General features: G+C 52.1%; 1 protein-coding gene across 1 annotated transcript in view; it reads right to left on the bottom strand.

Annotated features, from left to right (window-relative positions):
* MDM4 (MDM4 regulator of p53) overlaps positions 1–19,016 on the bottom strand; it is a 169,802-nt gene extending 150,786 nt beyond the window's left edge. The window contains exon 1 of the mRNA XM_069633115.1: positions 18,920–19,016. The gene's annotated coding sequence lies outside the window, so the exon portion shown is untranslated. The remainder of the gene's footprint in view (positions 1–18,919) is intronic.
* Between the last annotated feature and the right edge of the window lie 1,209 nt (positions 19,017–20,225).

Here is a 20,225-nt window from a genome sequence, read left to right as displayed (position 1 = left end):
CTCCCTTCCCAACCTTCTGAGGTTCGCTGCTACGGGCGCCAGACACTTGGTGAATACCCTTGGTGCTGATTTTAGCTTGAACGGGAGTACCCGAAATTGGAAAGGTCGGTCTCCTATAGCGAACCTGAGGAACTGTCTGTGGGCAAAATGAATTGGAATGTGGAAGTATGCGTCTTCTAAGTCCAGAGTGGCTAGGAAGTCGTTTCTGTTCAGCCACGGTAAGACGTCTTGCAGGGATATCATTATGAATTTGATGCATTTGATGTACTTGTTGAGTGTCCTCAAGTCCAATATGGGCCTCCGTTGACTGTTTTTCTTTTTGATTAGAAAGAAGCAGGAGTAGAAACCTTTTCCTTTCTGGGAATAAGGAACTGGCTCTATGGCTGTTTTGTGCAGTAACTTTTGAACTTCTGCCATGACTTTCCGCAGCATGTGAACTTTGTGAGGGGTGGGAGCAAGGGATGGAGGATGGTCTAGGAATTCTATGGTGTGTCCCCTGCGAACCACCTGTAATACCCACTTGTCCGATGTTATCGAATTCCAGCATTGAAAATATTGGCTTACCCTTCCCCCCACAGGTGTTTTGCATAGAGGGGGAAGAATCCAATGGTCATTTCTGTTTGTTCTGGGACTTTCCTTGGGAAGAGCTGCGCCTTCCTCTCTGGGAATACCAGTTGGCGGATTGATAGATGTTGCCTTGAAAGTGTTACCTTGTGACTTTTGACCATAGGAGGAAAGTGTGTATCCTCTGCTTTTTGACGCTGCACCTCGAAAGGACCTGCAGTCTTTATATTTATCCTTCAAGGAACTGATGGCTTGAGCTGCATCTGTCCGTTTGAATTCCTTTAAAATGGTCATCCATCTTCTTCCAAAAAGTCTTGCCCATCAAAGGGCATGTCGAAAATTTGTGCCTGCACCTCAGGCCTGAAATTTGTGGCTTTCATCCATGCCTGTCTCCTTAACACCGTGCCGTGGGCCATTTGCCTGAAACCTGATTCAGACACATCGACTGCAGCGTCGATCATGTGGTCTGAAGTGGCTTCTCCATCCGCAATGACGGACCTGGCGTCCTCCAGTAAATCTGCTGGTAGAGGTTTGGTCAGCTTGGACATGCAACGCCAAAGCTTGCGGTCAAATCTGGCTGTCATTGCTAATGCGTTGCCTGCTCTGATAGTGAGAGATGCTGAGGTAGACACCTTTATACCCATGGCTTCCAGCTTATGACCTTCCTTGTCTGGTGGTGCTGACAGTGGTGATGGTGGGTTGGCCATTTCTTTAAGAAGAAATAACTTCCTCTTAAAGGCTTTGTATGACCCCTTAAACAAAGCAGAGCAGTCAGGTTCCTTGTACTTCTTTTCAGGCCTTGAGACTAAAGCAGGTGTGGATAAGGGTGTGTCCAGATTCTTCGACCTAGACTCCCATATGGTGTCGAGAAGCGGAATGGTGGTAACCGTTCTTCTGCGTTTGTCCCTGTGCTCATAGAGCACCGACTTTTCTTCCGAAGAAACTTGTATTTTGAACAAATCCGCAGCTTTACCAATTATAGTATGAAACAATACCAAATCGTCTGGAGGTGACGCATCACCTGGCGAGTCCTCCTTCCTGGGTTTCTCGACAATATAATCATCCCATTCACTCGGAGCATCGGTTCCTGCGTAATCTCTCCTTCCTCCGGATCTGAAAAATCCCTGAAAGGGTCCTCTTGCCAATCAGATACCGACACAGATGAAGGTACCGTAGTTGGGTCTCAAACTGGTGATCGAGATCTATGAAGTGATGCTGTAGTGAGGACTCTTGTCGGTGAAGCACTGAGTGTTCTGCTCCTGGATTTACGTGGAGGCTCAGTTGATCTTGCCCTTTTCTGTGGTCTACTCCTGGAAGGGGAGTGTCTGGGTGTGCTATGCCAAAGTGAAGCATCCCTCAAGGGGGTTTCCTTAGGTACAGAAGACGTATTCTGCCGCTCTTGGTGCCTGTTAAACTCCTCGATGATTCATTGCATCGATGCCATGAGCACCGGGTCATAAGGATCAGCCATGTCCTCGGAATCCGGTTGCCAAGGAGGGCCGTTTTCCATAGGAATGAGGAAAGAAAGGTTGCTCACCAGGCATTTCCGTGTCCGAGAACAACTCCTGAAGAATGAAGTCAGGAAGGTCCATCATCTCTTTTAAAGGAGACAGTTGTGCTCCAACTGGCTCAGGTGTAACTGGAACTGGAGACACTGGTCCCAAAGACTTGTGAAGAGTGCGCACATTGGATGATTTATCAACTATGTCCGCGAATGGGGTTGTAGGTTGTATTTCTTCAGAAGACAACACATTTTTTGGAATCGTCAACGGTACTTTCGTCGACAGTGGGTTCGCCGACGATGGCTTCGTTGACGGTTTCGCCGATGGTGGTTCCGTGGACGAAGACTTTGAAGATGGTTGACCCGTAGACGAGAGCTTCGAGTGATGTGCTTCCTTCGACAACGACTGCTTCGTGGACGATGAGGTTTGGAGTGTTGTCATTGACAGTGGCTTCGTCGACTGTGCGTCCCCGATTTTGCTGCCGCTCGTGGACAGCTTCTCAGTGGGCGCCTCTCCCCCCCCCCCCCCCAAGGTTTTTTGAAAACGCCTCCTTACCTTTGGAGGTGGTTTTTTCTTCAGGATGACGTGTTTTGTGGTGTCCTGGGTCTGAGGGAGGCATTAAAGAAGTAGCTTCCAACTTTTTTAGCCTTATGTGAGGGAGAGGAACTCCTTTCCACTGAAGAGGCCCTTCTTTTAGAAGTTTGTCTCTCAGATGGGTTGGTAGACAATACAGGAGCTGTTTTGGCAGACACCTCGTCAGGGGACAGACCTTTGGCTTCTAGGTGTAACAGAGGTCTCCTGTGTTTGTCTTGCAGGGTTTTGGTGGAGAAAATATCACATTTGTTGATATCATGTGGATATAAGCAGTAAATACAGTGGTCATGTGGATCCTTCATGTAGATAAGTTTCACCTCGTGCAGTCCCTGAACAGCGAAGGCTTCTTGGCAGGCTGAAGCTCAGCCAAGCTGAAGAGAACTTTCACTCGACGAAAAAGTACCAAGAAAAACGTTTCTCAGAGTCCAAAGACTCGGAATAGCAAGCCCCTAAGGAGGGCAAAACAGTAGAATATGTTAGAAACTATATCCTACACACCAAAGGTGAAAAGAATTTTGAAAGCTCAGAGCTGGAAGATTCCTTCTGTCTGATAGACTGCGCTGGAAAATCTGAAGATGGCTGACTGGGGCAGAGCTTAAGCCTTGCCACCTCATTGGTTGGCGCCATAAAGGAAAGTTTGGTGGAGGGACTACACAATGGAGTGGCTCATAAGCGACAATAGAGTATCTACATGCATTCTCTAGGGGAGAAGGTATGTATAAAATGTTTAATAAATTGCATCACCGAGGATTCCCAGTCTGATGACGGGGAATATTCAAGCATCTGAATCTATGAAAGATCCAATGCTGGAGAAGCATGCATTCTGAATACATGCAGCTGCCGCCATTTCTGTATGCGGGGGAAGCTGCATGTGATGGACGTTTGCAAAGCAGCTGCTCATGCTGTACATGTTCTGTGTAAGTTAAGGGGAACCTGGCGCCGCTGCTATGTGGGATCAATCTCCTCTGTTCACAAGGGAAGCTTACACTGCTGCTACCTGGGCTACAGTCTTGTATATGGCAGGTAAGTTTGCAGTTTTGCACGTCAGCTGTACTTGTCCTGTGTGTGAGAGAGCCCTATCAGTCTGTTTCATTTGGCTGAAACGCTCCTCCTTTTCTCTGCCTGATTTGTATGTGCCCTAGTCTCTGCGCCAGACTTGTGCAACTGAGTCAGTCTCGCAGAGATGCGGGTGTGTTCAGATGTTGTTCTGTACATGAAAGTGGTGCCCAGACCGATGTGGCCACTGATGGATGCTGCGTTTCACTGTCCAGCACCAGAGTGCATGCGATCGCAGGGGTGCGGGGACTCAGGCACCAGATTCTATGGTCCTGGGGGCCTGCGGCTTGTCAGTCCCAGCGCCTTTGGTCATGACCTCGGTGGTACAAGACAGGAAGTCAAAAGACACTACTCTGTTGATACCTGGCACCATTTTGAAGGAATGGGGTCTCATTATTGGTACTTGACATCACATTAAAATTGTGATTATTGTTGTTGGTACTTTAGGCCACGTTAAAATTGTGGGTCTGACTTGCGTGCTTGAAATCACCCAAAACGATTCTTGGGTTGTCATTACATGATCTCACATTGAATGTGCCATGGCCCATGTTAGCCTGCCTGTTGAAAAAGTCTTGTGATTAGTTCACAGGTTCCCGAGGGCATTCAACCGACCAGCGCTTTGAGATCATACCAATGATACATAAGGCGCTATATAAATGCCAAGTAACATACCATCACATCTCAGGATTTTCTCTGTAAAATAACAGCGCTAATGCTCCTTTTTACTTCATGAGGCTGCAGTGAACATGTTCACTAATTATCAAGTAGGCATCGGGATTTGCATTTCAAGCCCATTTATTTTTCAGGACAGTCATGATTTCTGCCAATGCTGACTGCCTGCGCACTGCCTATGGGCTCCCCCATGATTTAAGGGTCTGTATCTGCAACCCTACAGTCCCCTGTCTCTATGCACCTATGAGCCACCCTCCGGCAGTACTTATTGAGTTACCTGCACTTTTCCCTCACTGTGCCTTAAAGCACCCGCTTTCCAAAGAGGCACACAAATCACTATGAAGTTCTTCCATGTGCTATATAAGCAGACAGCGACTTCTCACCTGCAGGCTTACTTGTGTTAGACTAAAAGGACTTCACCCCTCTATTTAGTAGCCCTGCTTATCCTTTCATTGGGAGCCAGAAATTACTCTTCCAGATGTTGGTTGACTGTTGAGTTAGGCAAGTCCAAAAACGCAGTCTGAGGAATCTAGCATGCAATTAATTCAACACGCATCTATCAGTCTTCTGTGGCCCTTAAGACAACCCACAAGTGTATCGAGACAATCCTGCAGGAGGTTCATGTTAAACACTTTGTGGCTGTCTGTCCCTCAAAGAGGTTACTGTAGCGTGTGCTGATGTCCTCATGGTCCCCTTGTTACTAAGCACCCCAGTACTGATGGCCAGGCCACGGCAGGTAGAGCATAAAAGCATGCTGATGCTTTTGGGCCCGTCTGCTGCCTTCGACCTGGTGGACCACATAGCTTTGGTCACCAGGTTGGAGGAGGTAGCGGGTTTCATAACCTCGGCAGCGCGGTGGGTTAAACCACTCCTTGGAGGACAGCAATGCAGTGTAAGCAGTGACATAGTCGATTATAATCCCAAGGAGTACCCCAGGGAGCTTGTCTTTCCCCTATATTTTATAATATTTTTACTGTGCCATTCCTGGACTTGCTGGATATTAATGGCGAGTTTACCAATTACGCTGATGATACTCAATGTGTCACCCCCCCTCAATGGTGTCTTTTCAGAAGATGAAGCCAACATTAACAGGGTCTACAGTATTATCCAAAATTGGATGTTTGCTAACGACCTAACACTTAATACGAGTAAGACAGAGTTGATGCTTCTAGGAACAGACACTAAAACCTGTAAGTTGGAGGAACAGTATACCAAACTACAGATTGGGGGCTGCACTATTGAGATCAAAAAGAAGGTTAAAACATTGGGCGTTTATCTGACTGCAACCTGAACATGAAAGCACAGGTTAGCAGGCTGGTTGCCTCTGCAGCATACTATATTAAACTTCTGTCTAGTGCCTGACTTTCCTCTCTAGAACAAGTAGGGAAACCCTAGCTCGGGCCTTAGGCTTGAGAATAGACTACTGTAGCAGCCTTTTGATTGGTCTACCTAACTGTGAGATTAATAGACTTCAAGTGATGCAGAATAATGCATTCAAAGTCATTGTGGACCGTAATAGAAGGGATCATATTTCGGATGCAAGAAGGGACCTTCCCTGGTTACCAATCAAGGAGAAAATGTTTTTTCGGCTGATGGTGATCACATTCAACTGCATGAAAAAATCTGGGCCAACCCATCTTAATGACAAACTGTTACCAAAAGCCAGTCAATATCACTTGAGATCTAACAACTGTTCTCTACTAAAGACCCCCGCATGCAGGTTGACACAGGTGAAAAAAAAAATGGAGCCTTCTATTCGGTAGGACCAGCCTCTTGGAATTGACTCCCCTTTAACCTAAGAGAAGAAATCTCCATTAGGGTCTGCATAAATGGAATGCAGATCCTTCTGCTCAACTAACGCCATTGTTTAGATTTTAGACCCCTATCTATGTCAGCTGTTATTGTCCCCGTCTTGTGTGTCTAGCGCCCTTAAGGCTCCGGGTCATTGGCTGCGCTATACAAGTCATAAATAAAAAGGCAGCCCTGTGTGGTTCGCTAATGCTACTTTAAATTATTTGTGCGCGAGTTACCAACAACTTCCATGAAAGTATGTGTTGCATTGCATGACAGCTGTAAGCGTGCAGCAAATGGTTTACGATTTTATTTAAAGTATATAAAAGATGTGTGAATTGAGTTGAAGCCTTGGCGTTACTGGGTTTCCCCATGTGCTAGGTTGACCCATTTTAGTGACTACACAGTGTTCAGAAACTTCCAAAAAGCGAAGGGGATAAAATGTTCTTTCCCCATTTCAGAGTGAAAGTTGTGCTTTTATTTACAGAGGACTTGCAGCCATAAGCGTCCCGGTAGGGGTGCCAATTCCCCCCTTAATTGGTGGCCTGCCCTTCCAAGAGTTTTTAAAAGGTGCTTTGTCTCCCAACCGCCATTCACACGTTTGCAGGCTCCATTTGCTTAGCCTGTCTTCTTTCTTCTGGCCTGCAAGGGTCACCACTGGAATTCATGGGCCATGAATATCACTGGGGTGGGGGCCATCACTGATAAATGCAGGATTTCTAAATGATGGGCACACTATTGTTTTCCAAATGTGCAACTTACAGTTGTCTAGAAAAAGACATTTCCAAACTGAAACATGCAAACTTACATTCACGAGTTTCCTTTAAAATGTGTTTATTTTTTTTCAGACTGCCACACAAATACACTTTTGTGCCCCTTCCTTTGTGTTTTATCATAGGATATATTTTTTAAGAGGTTGAATGCTTCTCAAACTGTTTAATCACAAAAATGCTTCTATTGTGCGGTAGCTTTTGATTTTTGCTCCGGGGGGGGGGGGGGGGGGGGGGGGGGAAATCTGACCTGAATATAAGCAAGCTACCAGCCAAACCAATCCGCCTGCCGTTTAAAGCACTTGTTTGTTTTATTAGGAATTGCAAAAAGTCATAATATTCACAGCCAATTTTAAATGTATAACATCTTCGCAACTGTCCCTTAACCTGCTGAGCTATCCTGGTAGCCTTTACTGTAGGACAGGTCTATGGGTCCCTTAATGTGTTCAAAAATCAATGTGTTTAAAATCACTATATTCCCAACAGTGCAGTCTCTGTACAAAGTCAACAGTATTTCACCCTCCATCCACACTGACCATGGGCATACATTAATTGACGGTTTACCAGTAGCAACTTCTTCATAATGGACTCGGGGTGCCAGCCAAAGGGAACCCTCTCCCACAATGGAGGAGCAGCCCAGTGTATGTACAGAGCACTCCCTCAGCTGCTTTCTGCAGCCGAGGGAGCGCTTCTCAGCTGGCTTGACCCATTTCAGTTTGACAGTTCTATTCCTCAGCCTTGCAAATCCAGTGAGCCATGCAAATCAGGGGGCATTTTGTTTACCCAACCTTGCATGGCTCTTTGGGGATGCTGGCTGAGGAACTTCATGTTTGTATGTTAATTTGTAAAGCGTGCCAAGCACAGGCCCAGGGGTATCTGGGCGCTATGAGGATAGGTTACACACAAATACAGGTCATGTGATACACCAGTATAGTAACAGTTACATATATACATCAGGTACAATTTGCAAGAATAATTACATGGCAGGTTGTGGTTATGGAGTTAAAGCAAGGTCTTGCTCATGGATCCACACTTTAACCTTTATCCGGAATACAAAGAAAGAGGGTTCCCTTAGTGAGAGCGGGAGGGCATTCCATTTCTTTGCAGCGAGGAATGGGAAACTAACCGTGCCTGCTCTTTGTAGCTTAAAGCGTGAGATGTTGGCGTAGTCCATCTGGGCTGTTCTGGTGGGTCGCATTGTGGTGTGGCAGGTGATATTATTGGAAAAGTAGATGGGCGCCTGGTTAGATATGCACTTGTGCGTGAGGGACAATGTTTTAAGGGAGATCCTTTGCTTAATGTTAAGCCAGTTTATTGAGTGTCTGATTTCTGAGATGTGTGGTCTCCTAGGGATGTTCAAGCCTGCCCCGATGGCGTTATTTTGCAGGACTTGCATTTTGTAAAGGTTTTGTTGTGATGTGCCAAGATAGAGCGCATTAAGCTTAGAGAGGACTAATGCTTGTGTGATGCCGTTAGCTGTTGTCGGGTAGGGGCGCAAGCAGTTACAAGCTTGCATGTGTAGGCGGAGGAAGAAGCCATGGCGTTGGTTTGTCTCGTTAAGGTTACTGCAGAATCGATATAAATTCCCAGAGTTTTAACGACTTTGGATACTTTGATTACATTGCCAGCAATATTGAAGGAGGTGAATAACCCATTCAGTTTGTTGAGGTTGGCTGGTGAGCCCAGGATGAGCAGCTCCATCTTATCGCCGTTAAGACAGAGCCCATGTTTCGCCACCCATGCTTGTACAGCGATGGTAAACGTCATTTAGAGTCCAACAGATGAATCACCAGTAATGGGGATGATGATCTGGGTGTCATCCGCATAATTAGTGTAAGTGATACACAAATAGTCGAGCTCATCAAAAAGTGGCTTGGTAAACACATGTAGAAAGTGGGAGACAGCAAGATCCCTGGGGGACAGCACAAGTAACCGACGTAGGTATAGCAGAGGCTGAAGGCACGAAGACCCTCATGGATCTGTTGTTAAGGACTCAATCCAGGCGTTTGCGTGGTCTGAGAAGTTTGCAGCAGATGAAGTGTTTACATAAAATCGTATGGTTAACCAGATCAAATGCCGCTGATAAGTCAGTATAAGAAGGAAGGCAAGTTTACCATCGTCTTTCAGTGTCTGCATTTGTCTCTTAAGGTCGATTAGAGCAGTTTCAGTCCCATGCCTGGGTCTGAATCCTGATTGTCTAAGGCCTAGCAAGTTATTGGATTCAAGGTGGTGCTATATCTGCAGAATGGCTGCCGAGTCCAATATTTTAAGCAGAAAAGGTACTGTCATGATGGGTCTATAGTTAGATGGATTAGGATCTATGGATGTTTTTTTAGAAGCGAGAGTACTCACGTGTCTTTAAGATTATTAGGTACTATGCTGGATTTAAATGAAGCATTAATGACAGAAGTAATGAAGGGTGCCAGTTCCTTCACAGCCTCCTTAATGAGAGGCTCAGGACATGCATCTCCCTGGGAATAAGAAGGTTTTTGTTTCAGGACGATAGTCTCAACCTCTTTGATGGATAAGGGCTTGAAGTTAAATTGGGGCTGCACCTTCCTGGTGGGGGAGGGTGGGTGCTGAGTGGACTCTTTTTTTCTCTCTCTATTTTGTCTTGGAGAGCATCCAGGATATTCGTGCACCACAACGTATCTTTGGTGCAGGTGTCAGGAAGTGGGGCCAGTGATTCCAACTCTTTCAGTTCCTTAGTGCTAGACTTAGCTTTGGTTATACAGTCATTATAATTATCTTTTTTTGCTTGGATAATGGCGACCTTGTAGTTAAAGGAAGCTGCAGTGAGATTGTCTTTGTTTGCTGGGGATGGGGTGCTCTTCCACAACGCCTCGAATATTATTTTCAGTTTCCTAAGCGCTTTGAGGTGTGGGGTGTACCAGGTGTTGATGTGAGCACGAGGTTTAGATTTGCGTAATTTAAGTGGCGTTAGTGTGTTGATAGCTTTGGGAGGCCGTGGGATCAGAGATTTGTGGTAAGGTTAATAATCAGTTGGAGTAATGGTATTCATTTCTCAGTGGTCAGATTTTGTGGCTCGGGCGACGAGGAAGCTATGATAATAAACAAAAGAAGGATGATGGTTGGTGCAGGCGCATGGAGAGTTAGATAGGATACTGATGTTGCAATTTAAGTCAGCTAATCAATCCAAGGTTGTACCTTTATTGTGTGCCAGTTCCGTTATGCGATGTGTGAAACCAAATTCAGTGATGGTGTCCTTAAGGGCGCAGGCTTTGGTGTCTTGGAAGCCTAAATTGAAATCTCCCAAGATGATGGCTTGTGAGCTATTTTTGGTGTTAGTAGATAACAGAAGTGATATATCTTCTTCAAAAGGTGGCGAGTGGTCCTGGTGGACGGTATATGAGATGAATAGTAATAGTGGATGTGGGTCATTTGATAGATAATAGTTCTGCTGACGGCATAGGTAAGCTGTTGATGCTTCTTAAACCAAGTGATGTTTTATAAGGGGTTGTCAGCTTTGTCATCTCTGTCGTTTCGGATGATGGAGTAATTGTCCGGGATTGCGAGGGCAGTGGATGGTCCTGAGGCTTTGTGAAGCCAGGTCTCAGTGATGGTGACAAAGTCATGGTCGTGTAGTGTTATAAAGTCGGCGATATCTAGTGAATGTGCAGGTAAGCATCTCGCATTGATGACACCAGCTTTGGAGGGGCCATGTTGTCCCGTTTGCTCTTCGGTAACCTTGGGCTGTGCTCAGGTACAGGGGGAGTAGTGGCTGAGTTAGCTTGGGTGTGGGTTACTGCAGTGTTGATATTGGCGACGTGCCACCGTGGGAGTCTGGAACTTAGTCTGAGATTTCTATGATGCATGGAGCACAGTAAGGTGGGCAATGGTGTAGGTGAGGCTAGTTGAGGTGGTAGTGGTGAGGGTGTGGCTTGTTGATGTGGCCGATTATTGGAATAACGGAAGGCAGCGATTGTGTGGGGTGGTACTGCAGTGTCGCTGGTAGAGTTTTGGTCATATGCAGGGCTTTCTGTTCAGAACGTGTATCTGGAGATATTCACCTACGTGGGAGGATAGGTTCAATATGTAGACATAATGGAAGGAATCTTGTCGGCTGTATTAGGACAGATGGTGGAAGGCTAGATGCCATGGATAGGCAAATGTGGGACCCTTTGAAGTAAGTTTGGAGTCCATCATAAGTGGAAAACGACACTGTAATAAATGCTGGTATGGACAGGTTCAAGCAGAGCAGGCCAGTTGGGATGGTAAGTAAGGCTAAGAGAGATAAATACATGGCTAGGTTCAATAGGTCAAACAGGTAACTAAATATGCACAATGGTCGTGTAACGTTAGGCTAGTCTGCTAATGGAGCGTTGGAGGCGAGTATCGGGATATTCAGCATCGATGATGAGTTTGAGTGGTGATGGGTAATACGAGGGCACAAAACATCTTATGCAAACATATGTTCAACTAGCAATAGAATGCACACGTGATCAAGCTAATAGTTTGACATTAAAGTGTGCTGGTTAAAACATTGCGTTTCAGGTACAATCACTAGATAGGGAGTCGGATATCCAGGTAAGTTTTAAAGGATGACTAACTTGAGATCAGGAGGAAGCTAGCTTACATATGCAATGCATGCAGGCGTATGTGCACGAGATAATAATGATGACAGCTGCTTAGCTTATGTAGTCGAGGTTTGGAAAGTGACTCAACAATGATAGCGGACTAATGAGTGACATTAACATCTGTAAATGACCACACAGCACTACTGAGTGGGCTTGTACAGATTGTGGGTGGGCCTGGCCCGCAAATGCTATATCCGGTCTCAGCCTCTGCGCATGTCCACGAACAAGGAAGCGCTCATTGTTTCTCGTTTGTGCTATATGGAAGCTGGAGCGCTGGTAGGAAACATCAGGTCCAGGTCAGAAGATACATTAATTTAATTTAAATGTGTATGTAATGAGTGGGCATATGACGATTGCTGTGAATGAATGCTATGTGTGAAGGTTCTGTCATTGGGTGCGTTTTCTGTAATGGGCTGTGGAGCCGATTTTGGTGGGGGGAGTGAGTTGGGGTGCCGGCGCCTTGCAAGCACACAAATCAATGTTTTTTTACTGGGCCCATTTGATATAAGTGCCATGACGTAGGTAGACTCATTTTAATGCAGCCACTCTAGACATTTCGTACTGCGGCATGACAATTTGTATTAGGCATCTCTGATAAAGCAAGCATAAGAGTTTACATGACTAGACTGGCATTTAGAAAAACTGGTGTATAGGCACATTATAAATAACCCATCAATCAAGCCAGCTTGGTCGGGGTTCATACTGTGACCTAGCATTTTTAATAGTAAAGCCAACAGGAGTATGTTCTTAGATGGCGTGCATATGTTTCTTATATCATTACTGGCATGTACAAAGCAAACAAACATTTGCTTATATTGGAATACTGGCATATGTCAGTGCATCCAGCATGCAAATGTACAGACGAAGCCAGGGTGAACTTAAAAAAAATATATATATATTATAGGCATATACTGTGGGCAAAGGCCTCATGAACATGTTTTGGCGAAAGGCTCCTCTGCACCGTTGGTGACTTGCAGCTATTGGATTTTTTCCTCGAGTTACCCTAGACAACCAATTTTGCATTTTACCAAATTTTTCAATATAACACGGCTGTAAAATGCACCATTTTAGGCCATTACATTAAAAATGTTATTGGGGCAAGGAGAGGCGAAGACCCCACCCAGCTCCCCACCATCAACTGAATGATTCAGGCTCCTTCGCTGCGCTCCATTGCACAGCTATATTTGGGGGAAATGCTTACACCCCTCCAATTAAAAAATAATAATTCACCAGCCACCACTGGATGTACAGCCGGAAACTGAACAATTGTACAGGGCTAAAGCGAGAGTCCTGCAACCATAGCTAAAGAACCGATGGAGCAGTTGCCCCCTTCCGCTGTACTGTTAAATTGACTCTTTTTGACTGGCTATTATTTAGCACTGAGTTGGAAGCGATATCTCTTCTGCTAAAAACGACCTACGAGGTCTGCTTGGTAATGTAATCTCTTGCTTCGTGCAATAACATTTTGAAACCGTTGAACAGGAGTTTTTTTTTTTAGGATGTATATTCACTTGACAGCCCTTCTTGGCAAGGAAGCAGAGGCTGTGACCCTCTTCACGGGGGGCAGTCAGGCCTGGCCTCAGGGTGGCACAGCCTGCAGTCCTTCTTGGCAAGGAAGCAGAGGCTGTGACCCTCTTTAGGTGGGGGCAGTTAGGCCTGGCCTCGCAGTGGCACACCCTGCAGTCCTTCTTGGCAAGGAAGCAGAGGTTGTGACTCTCTGGGGTGGGGGCATTCGGGCCTGGCCTCGGGGTGGCACAGCCTGTAGCCCTTCTTGGTAAGGAGGAGGAGGCTGTGACTCTCTGGGGGGGGGGGCGCATTCAGGCCTGGCAAAGCCTGCAGCCCTTCTTGGCAAGGAAGCAGAGGCTGTGACTCTCTGTGGGGGGGATGGGCAGGCATGGCCTCGGGGTGGCACAGCCTGCAGCCCTTCTTGGCAAGGAAGCAGAGGCTGTGGCCCTCTTCCGGGGGGGGGGGGCATGCAGGCCTGGCTCCAGGGTGGCACAGCCTACAGCCCTTCTTGGCAAGGAAGCAGAGGCTGTGACTCTCGGGGGGGGGGGGGCATTCAGGCCAGGCCTCAGGGTGGCACAGCCTACAGCCCTTCTTGGCAAGGAAGCAGAGGCTGTGACTCTTTTGGGGGGGGGCATTCAGGCCTGGCCTCAGGGTGGCACGTCCTGCAGCCCTTCTTGGCAAGGAAGCAGAGGCTGTGACTCTCTTGGGAGGGGGGCAGTCAGGCCTGGCCTCAGGGTGGCACAGCCTGCAGCCCTTCTTGGCAAGGGAGCAGAGGCTGTGACTCTCTTGGGAGGGGGTGGGGGCAGTCAGGCCTGGCCTCAGGGTGGCACAGCCTGCAGCCCTTCTTGGCAAGGGAGCAGAGGCTGTGACTCTCTTGGGAGGGGGGGGCAAGTCAGGCCTGGCCTCAGGGTGGCACAGCCTGCAGCCCTTCTTGGCAAGGAAGCACAGGTTGTGACTCTCTTGGGAGGGGGGAGGGGGACTGCAGTCAGGCCTGGCCTCAGGGTGGCACAGCCTGCAGCCCTTCTTGGCAAGGGAGCAGAGGCTGTGACTCTCGGGGGGGGGGGGGGGGGGGGGCTGTCAGGCCTGGCCTCAGGGTGGCACAGCCTGAAGCCCTTCTTGGCAAGGGAGCAGAGGCTTGACTCTCGGGGGGGGCTGTCAGGCCTGGCCTCAGGGTGGCACAGCCTGCAGCCCTTCTTGGCAAGGAAGCACAGGTTGTGACTCTCTTGGGAGGGGGGCTGCAGTCAGGCCTGGCCTCAGGGTGGCACAGCCTGCAGCCCTTCTTGGCAAGGGAGCAGAGGCTGTGACTCTCTTGGGGGGGGGGGGCAGTCAGGCCTGGCCTCAGGGTGGCACAGCCTGCAGCCCTTCTTGGCAAGGGAGCAGAGGCTGTGACCCCCTTCGGGGGGGCAGTCAGGCCTGGCCTCGGGGTGGCACAGCCTGCAGCCCTTCTTGGCAAGGAAGCAGAGGCTGTGACTCTTTTGGGGGAGGCATTCAGGCCTGGCCTCAGGGTGGCACGTCCTGCAGCCCTTCTTGGCAAGGAAGCAGAGGCTGTGACTCTCTTGGGAGGGGGGCAGTCAGGCCTGGCCTCAGGGTGGCACAGCCTGCAGCCCTTCTTGGCAAGGGAGCAGAGGCTGTGACTCTCTTGGGAGGGGGTGGGGGCAGTCAGGCCTGGCCTCAGGGTGGCACAGCCTGCAGCCCTTCTTGGCAAGGGAGCAGAGGCTGTGACTCTCTTGGGAGGGGGGGGCAAGTCAGGCCTGGCCTCAGGGTGGCACAGCCTGCAGCCCTTCTTGGCAAGGAAGCACAGGTTGTGACTCTCTTGGGAGGGGGGAGGGGGACTGCAGTCAGGCCTGGCCTCAGGGTGGCACAGCCTGCAGCCCTTCTTGGCAAGGGAGCAGAGGCTGTGACTCTCTTGGGGGGGGGGGGCAGTCAGGCCTGGCCTCAGGGTGGCACAGCCTGCAGCCCTTCTTGGCAAGGGAGCAGAGGCTGTGACCCCCTTCGGGGGGGGCAGTCAGGCCTGGCCTCGGGGTGGCACAGCCTGCAGCCCTTCTTGGCAAGGGAGCAGAGGCTGTGACTCTGGGGGGGGGGGGTGGAGGGCTGTCAGGCCTGGCCTCAGGGTGGCACAGCCTGCAGCCCTTCTTGGCAAGGGAGCAGAGGCTGTGACTCTCGGGGGGGAGGGGGGGGGCTGTCAGGCCTGGCCTCAGGGTGGCACAGCCTGAAGCCCTTCTTGGCAAGGGAGCAGAGGCTGTGACTCTCGGGGGGGGCTGTCAGGCCTGGCCTCAGGGTGGCACAGCCTGAAGCCCTTCTTGGCAAGGGCGCAGAGGCTGTGACTCTCGGGGGGGGGCTGTCAGGCCTGGCCTCAAGGTGGCACAGCCTGCAGCCCTTCTTGGCAAGGAAGCACAGGTTGTGACTCTCTTGGGAGGGGGGAGGGGGGCTGCAGTCAGGCCTGGCCTCAGGGTGGCACAGCCTGCAGCCCTTCTTGGCAAGGGAGCAGAGGCTGTGACTCTCGGGGGGGGGCTGTCAGGCCTGGCCTCAGGGTGGCACAGCCTGAAGCCCTTCTTGGCAAGGGAGCAGAGGCTGTGACTCTCGGGGGGGGGCTGTCAGGCCTGGCCTCAGGGTGGCACAGCCTGCAGCCCTTCTTGGCAAGGAAGCACAGGTTGTGACTCTCTTGGGAGGGGGGAGGGGGGGCTGCAGTCAGGCCTGGCCTCAGGGTGGCACAGCCTGCAGCCCTTCTTGGCAAGGGAGCAGAGGCTGTGACTCTCTTGGGGGGGGGGCAGTCAGGCCTGGCCTCAGGGTGGCACAGCCTGCAGCCCTTCTTGGCAAGGGAGCAGAGGCTGTGACTCTGGGGGGGGGGGGTGGAGGGCTGTCAGGCCTGGCCTCAGGGTGGCACAGCCTGCAGCCCTTCTTGCAAGGGAGCAGAGGCTGTGACTCTTTGGGGGGGGGGCATTCAGGCCTGGCCTCGGGGTGGCACAGCCTGCAGCCCTTCTTGGCAAGGGAGCAGAGGCTGTGACTCTTGGGGGGGGGGGCATTCAGGCCTGGCCTCAGGGTGGCACAGCCTGCAGCCCTTCTTGGCAAGGGAGCAGAGGCTGTGACTCTTGGGGGGGGGGGGGCATTCAGGCCTGGCCTCAGGGTGGCACAGCCTGCAGCCCTTCTTGGCAAGGGAGCAGAGGCTGTGACTCTTGGGGGGGGGGGGGCATTCAGGCCTGGCCTCAGGGTGGCACAGCCTGCAGCCCTTCTTGGCAAGGGAGCAGAGGCTGTGACTCTTGGGGGGGGGCATTCAGGCCTGGCCTCAGGGTGGCACAGCCTGCAGCCCTTCTTGGCAAGGGAGCAGAGGCTGTGACTCTCTTGGGAGGGGGGGGGCAAGTCAGGCCTGGCCTCAGGGTGGCACAGCCTGCAGCCCTTCTTGGCAAGGAAGCACAGGTTGTGACTCTCTTGGGAGGGGGGAGGGGGACTGCAGTCAGGCCTGGCCTCAGGGTGGCACAGCCTGCAGCCCTTCTTGGCAAGGGAGCAGAGGCTGTGACTCTCTTGGGGGGGGGGGGGGCAGTCAGGCCTGGCCTCAGGGTGGCACAGCCTGCAGCCCTTCTTGGCAAGGGAGCAGAGGCTGTGACCCCCTTCGGGGGGGCAGTCAGGCCTGGCCTCGGGGTGGCACAGCCTGCAGCCCTTCTTGGCAAGGGAGCAGAGGCTGTGACTCTGGGGGGGGGTGGAGGGCTGTCAGGCCTGGCCTCAGGGTGGCACAGCCTGCAGCCCTTCTTGGCAAGGGAGCAGAGGCTGTGACTCTCGGGGGGGGGGGCTGTCAGGCCTGGCCTCAGGGTGGCACAGCCTGAAGCCCTTCTTGGCAAGGGAGCAGAGGCTGTGACTCTGGGGGGGGGCTGTCAGGCCTGGCCTCAGGGTGGCACAGCCTGCAGCCCTTCTTGGCAAGGGAGCAGAGGCTGTGACTCTCTTGGGAGGGGGGCAGTCAGGCCTGGCCTCAGGGTGGCACATCCTGAAGCCCTTCTTGGCAAGGGAGCAGAGGCTGTGACTCTTTGGGGGGGGGGGCATTCAGGCCTGGCCTCAGGGTGGCACAGCCTGAAGCCCTTCTTGGCAAGGGAGCAGAGGCTGTGACTCTTTGGGGGGGGGGGCATTCAGGCCTGGCCTCAGGGTGGCACAGCCTGAAGCCCTTCTTGGCAAGGACGCAGAGGCTGTGACTCTTTTGGGGGGCATTCAGGCCTGGCCTCAGGGTGGCACGTCCTGCAACCCTTCTTGGCAAGGAAGTAGAGGCTGTGACTCTCTCGGGAGGGGGTGGGGGCAGTCAGGCCTGGCCTCAGGGTGGCACTGCCTGCAGCCCTTCTTGGCAAGGGAGCAGAGGCTGTGACTCTCTTGGGAGGGGGTGGGGGCAGTCAGGCCTGGCCTCAGGGTGGCACTGCCTGCAGCCCTTCTTGGCAAGGGAGCAGAGGCTGTGACTCTCTTGGGAGGGGGGGGCAAGTCAGGCCTGGCCTCAGGGTGGCACAGCCTGCAGCCCTTCTTGGCAAGGAAGCACAGGTTGTGACTCTCTTGGGAGGGGGGCTGCAGTCAGGCCTGGCCTCAGGGTGGCACAGCCTGCAGCCCTTCTTGGCAAGGGAGCAGAGGCTGTGACTCTCTTGGGGGGGGGGCAGTCAGGCCTGGCCTCAGGGTGGCACAGCCTGCAGCCCTTCTTGGCAAGGGAGCAGAGGCTGTGACTCTCTTGGGAGGGGGTGGGGGCAGTCAGGCCTGGCCTCAGGGTGGCACTGCCTGCAGCCCTTCTTGGCAAGGGAGCAGAGGCTGTGACTCTCTGTGGGGGGGGCAGTCAGGCCTGGCCTCAGGGTGGCACAGCCTGCAGCCCTTCTTGGCAAGGAAGCAGAGGCTGTGACTCTCTTGGGAGGGGGTGGGGGCAGTCAGGCCTGGCCTCAGGGTGGCACTGCCTGCAGCCCTTCTTGGCAAGGGAGCAGAGGCTGTGACTCTCTTGGGAGGGGGTGGGGGCAGTCAGGCCTGGCCTCAGGGTGGCACTGCCTGCAGCCCTTCTTGGCAAGGGAGCAGAGGCTGTGACTCTCTGTGGGGGGGGGCAGTCAGGCCTGGCCTCAGGGTGGCACAGCCTGCAGCCCTTCTTGGCAAGGAAGCAGAGGCTGTGACTCTCTTGGGAGGGGGTGGGGGCAGTCAGGCCTGGCCTCAGGGTGGCACTGCCTGCAGCCCTTCTTGGCAAGGGAGCAGAGGCTGTGACTCTCTGTGGGGGGGGCAGTCAGGCCTGGCCTCAGGGTGGCACTGCCTGCAGCCCTTCTTGGCAAGGGAGCAGAGGCTGTGACTCTCTCGGGGGGGGGGGGGGGGGCAGTCAGGCCTGGCCTCAGGGTGGCACTGCCTGCAGCCCTTCTTGGCAAGGGAGCAGAGGCTGTGACTCTCTGTGGGGGGGGCAGTCAGGCCTGGCCTCAGGGTGGCACTGCCTGCAGCCCTTCTTGGCAAGGGAGCAGAGGCTGTGACTCTCTTGGGAGGGGGTGGGGGCAGTCAGGCCTGGCCTCAGGGTGGCACTGCCTGCAGCCCTTCTTGGCAAGGGAGCAGAGGCTGTGACTCTCTCGGGGGGGGGGGGGGGCAGTCAGGCCTGGCCTCAGGGTGGCACTGCCTGCAGCCCTTCTTGGCAAGGGAGCAGAGGCTGTGACTCTCTCGGGGGGGGGGGGGGGCAGTCAGGCCTGGCCTCAGGGTGGCACTGCCTGCAGCCCTTCTTGGCAAGGAAGCAGAGGCTGTGACTCTGGGGGCGGAGGGGGGGGGGGGGCATTCAGGCCTGACCTGCACTCCTATTTCTGCGGGAAACCATTGGGTTGCGTCCCTTTTTTTACTCAGTGCCCGGCTCCTCGCCTCGGGGTCCCCATTCCCGCCCGCAAACCCTCACCGGCTTGTCCCGGCCGCCGGGGCCCCGCCAGCTGGTTCCCGCCTCCTCCATTGGTAGCGTCGCTCGTTCCCTTCCGAGAAAAGGACCTTAGAAACGCTCCGTTCCGTCGTCGTCACGTGGATTGCACGTTCGGCAACGCCTTTGTAGTCACGTGCCCGGGTTGCGCACTGCGTAGCACGAGCGGGAAGTCTTGCGCAGCGTGTATATGCCTACATTTAAAAAAGAAAAACCCTGTGTTCGACGTCACGCAACGCCCCGCCCACATCCACTTGTACTTTTTTCAGTTCACTGATTTGTTGTACATGTAACAGTACTTATATAGCGCACTATCACCAAGGAATTGGTTCCCCAGGCGCTCTGGAGAATCTGTAAATGAGAAGGTGGGGTGGGTTAGTAGGTGTTGGGGGGCTGCCTCCGATCTCCGGGGCAGCCCTCTGATGCCGTTGGGATCACCCAAGGGCAGGGTACACGTTGGCGGACTGCCGGCGTGTCTCGTGCAGGGAAGCACCCTGTTGCGCTTGGTGTCACCGGGCGCGGGATCCAACGTGCGGGGGTGTCACCCCCTGATTCCTGCGGTCGCGGCTCCGGGGGCCCTCGGGCCGCGCAGCACACACAAGGCCACGACCACGTGGCAGGCCCACCCCGCACAATAAACACAGACACGAGTTGCCACTTCCTGGGGCTCTGCTGCTCTGCCCTCGCAGAGCCCCTTTTATTAAAGGAGCATGTGAGCGTCATGACACAGTCGCGGCGCTCACGTTGCCCAAACAACTAGACCCACACACAACATCCCTTCTTTATTATAACCAAACAAAATTAAACAAAAACACACCACAAACGTTTGGTGCATTCTGTAATAACGGAAGAATCTGGTAGGTTGTGCAACTCTTTTTATTCTTCAACCCGTACACCGTGACCATCAATCCCCTCCCAGCTCCCTGCTCCTTCAAAGATCAACTGCCGCCACGAGCGTGAACTCGGAGAGGTTCCACGCACATGGGACACAAGACAAAGGCACGCGAAAGCGCGAGCCACTTACAACACTTCTCCCCCCGTAAACCACACAAACATGTGAGCACAAATTTCCACACAGGAAAACACAATGAGGGGAAGAACGGAAAAGTAAAACAAAAGAAAATTTGAATCGATGAGGAAAGAACCATCAGAAAAAACAACAACATAAAGTTGAATATCTGTAAAACATAAAGTTGAATATCTGTAAACTCTGTAGTTAAATATCTGTAAATTCTAAGACAAAGTCCTTGTATTTTGCTGGAAGCTTCTTCATTCTGTTAGGGCGGTTATT

This window comes from Ambystoma mexicanum, chromosome 13 (genome assembly GCF_040938575.1).
Source record: "Ambystoma mexicanum isolate Mex_15411 chromosome 13, UKY_AmexF1_1, whole genome shotgun sequence".
Taxonomy (NCBI): Eukaryota; Metazoa; Chordata; class Amphibia; order Caudata; family Ambystomatidae; genus Ambystoma; species Ambystoma mexicanum.
Note: the sequence above shows the minus strand (reverse complement) of the source record. Positions and strands in the feature narration are given on the sequence as shown.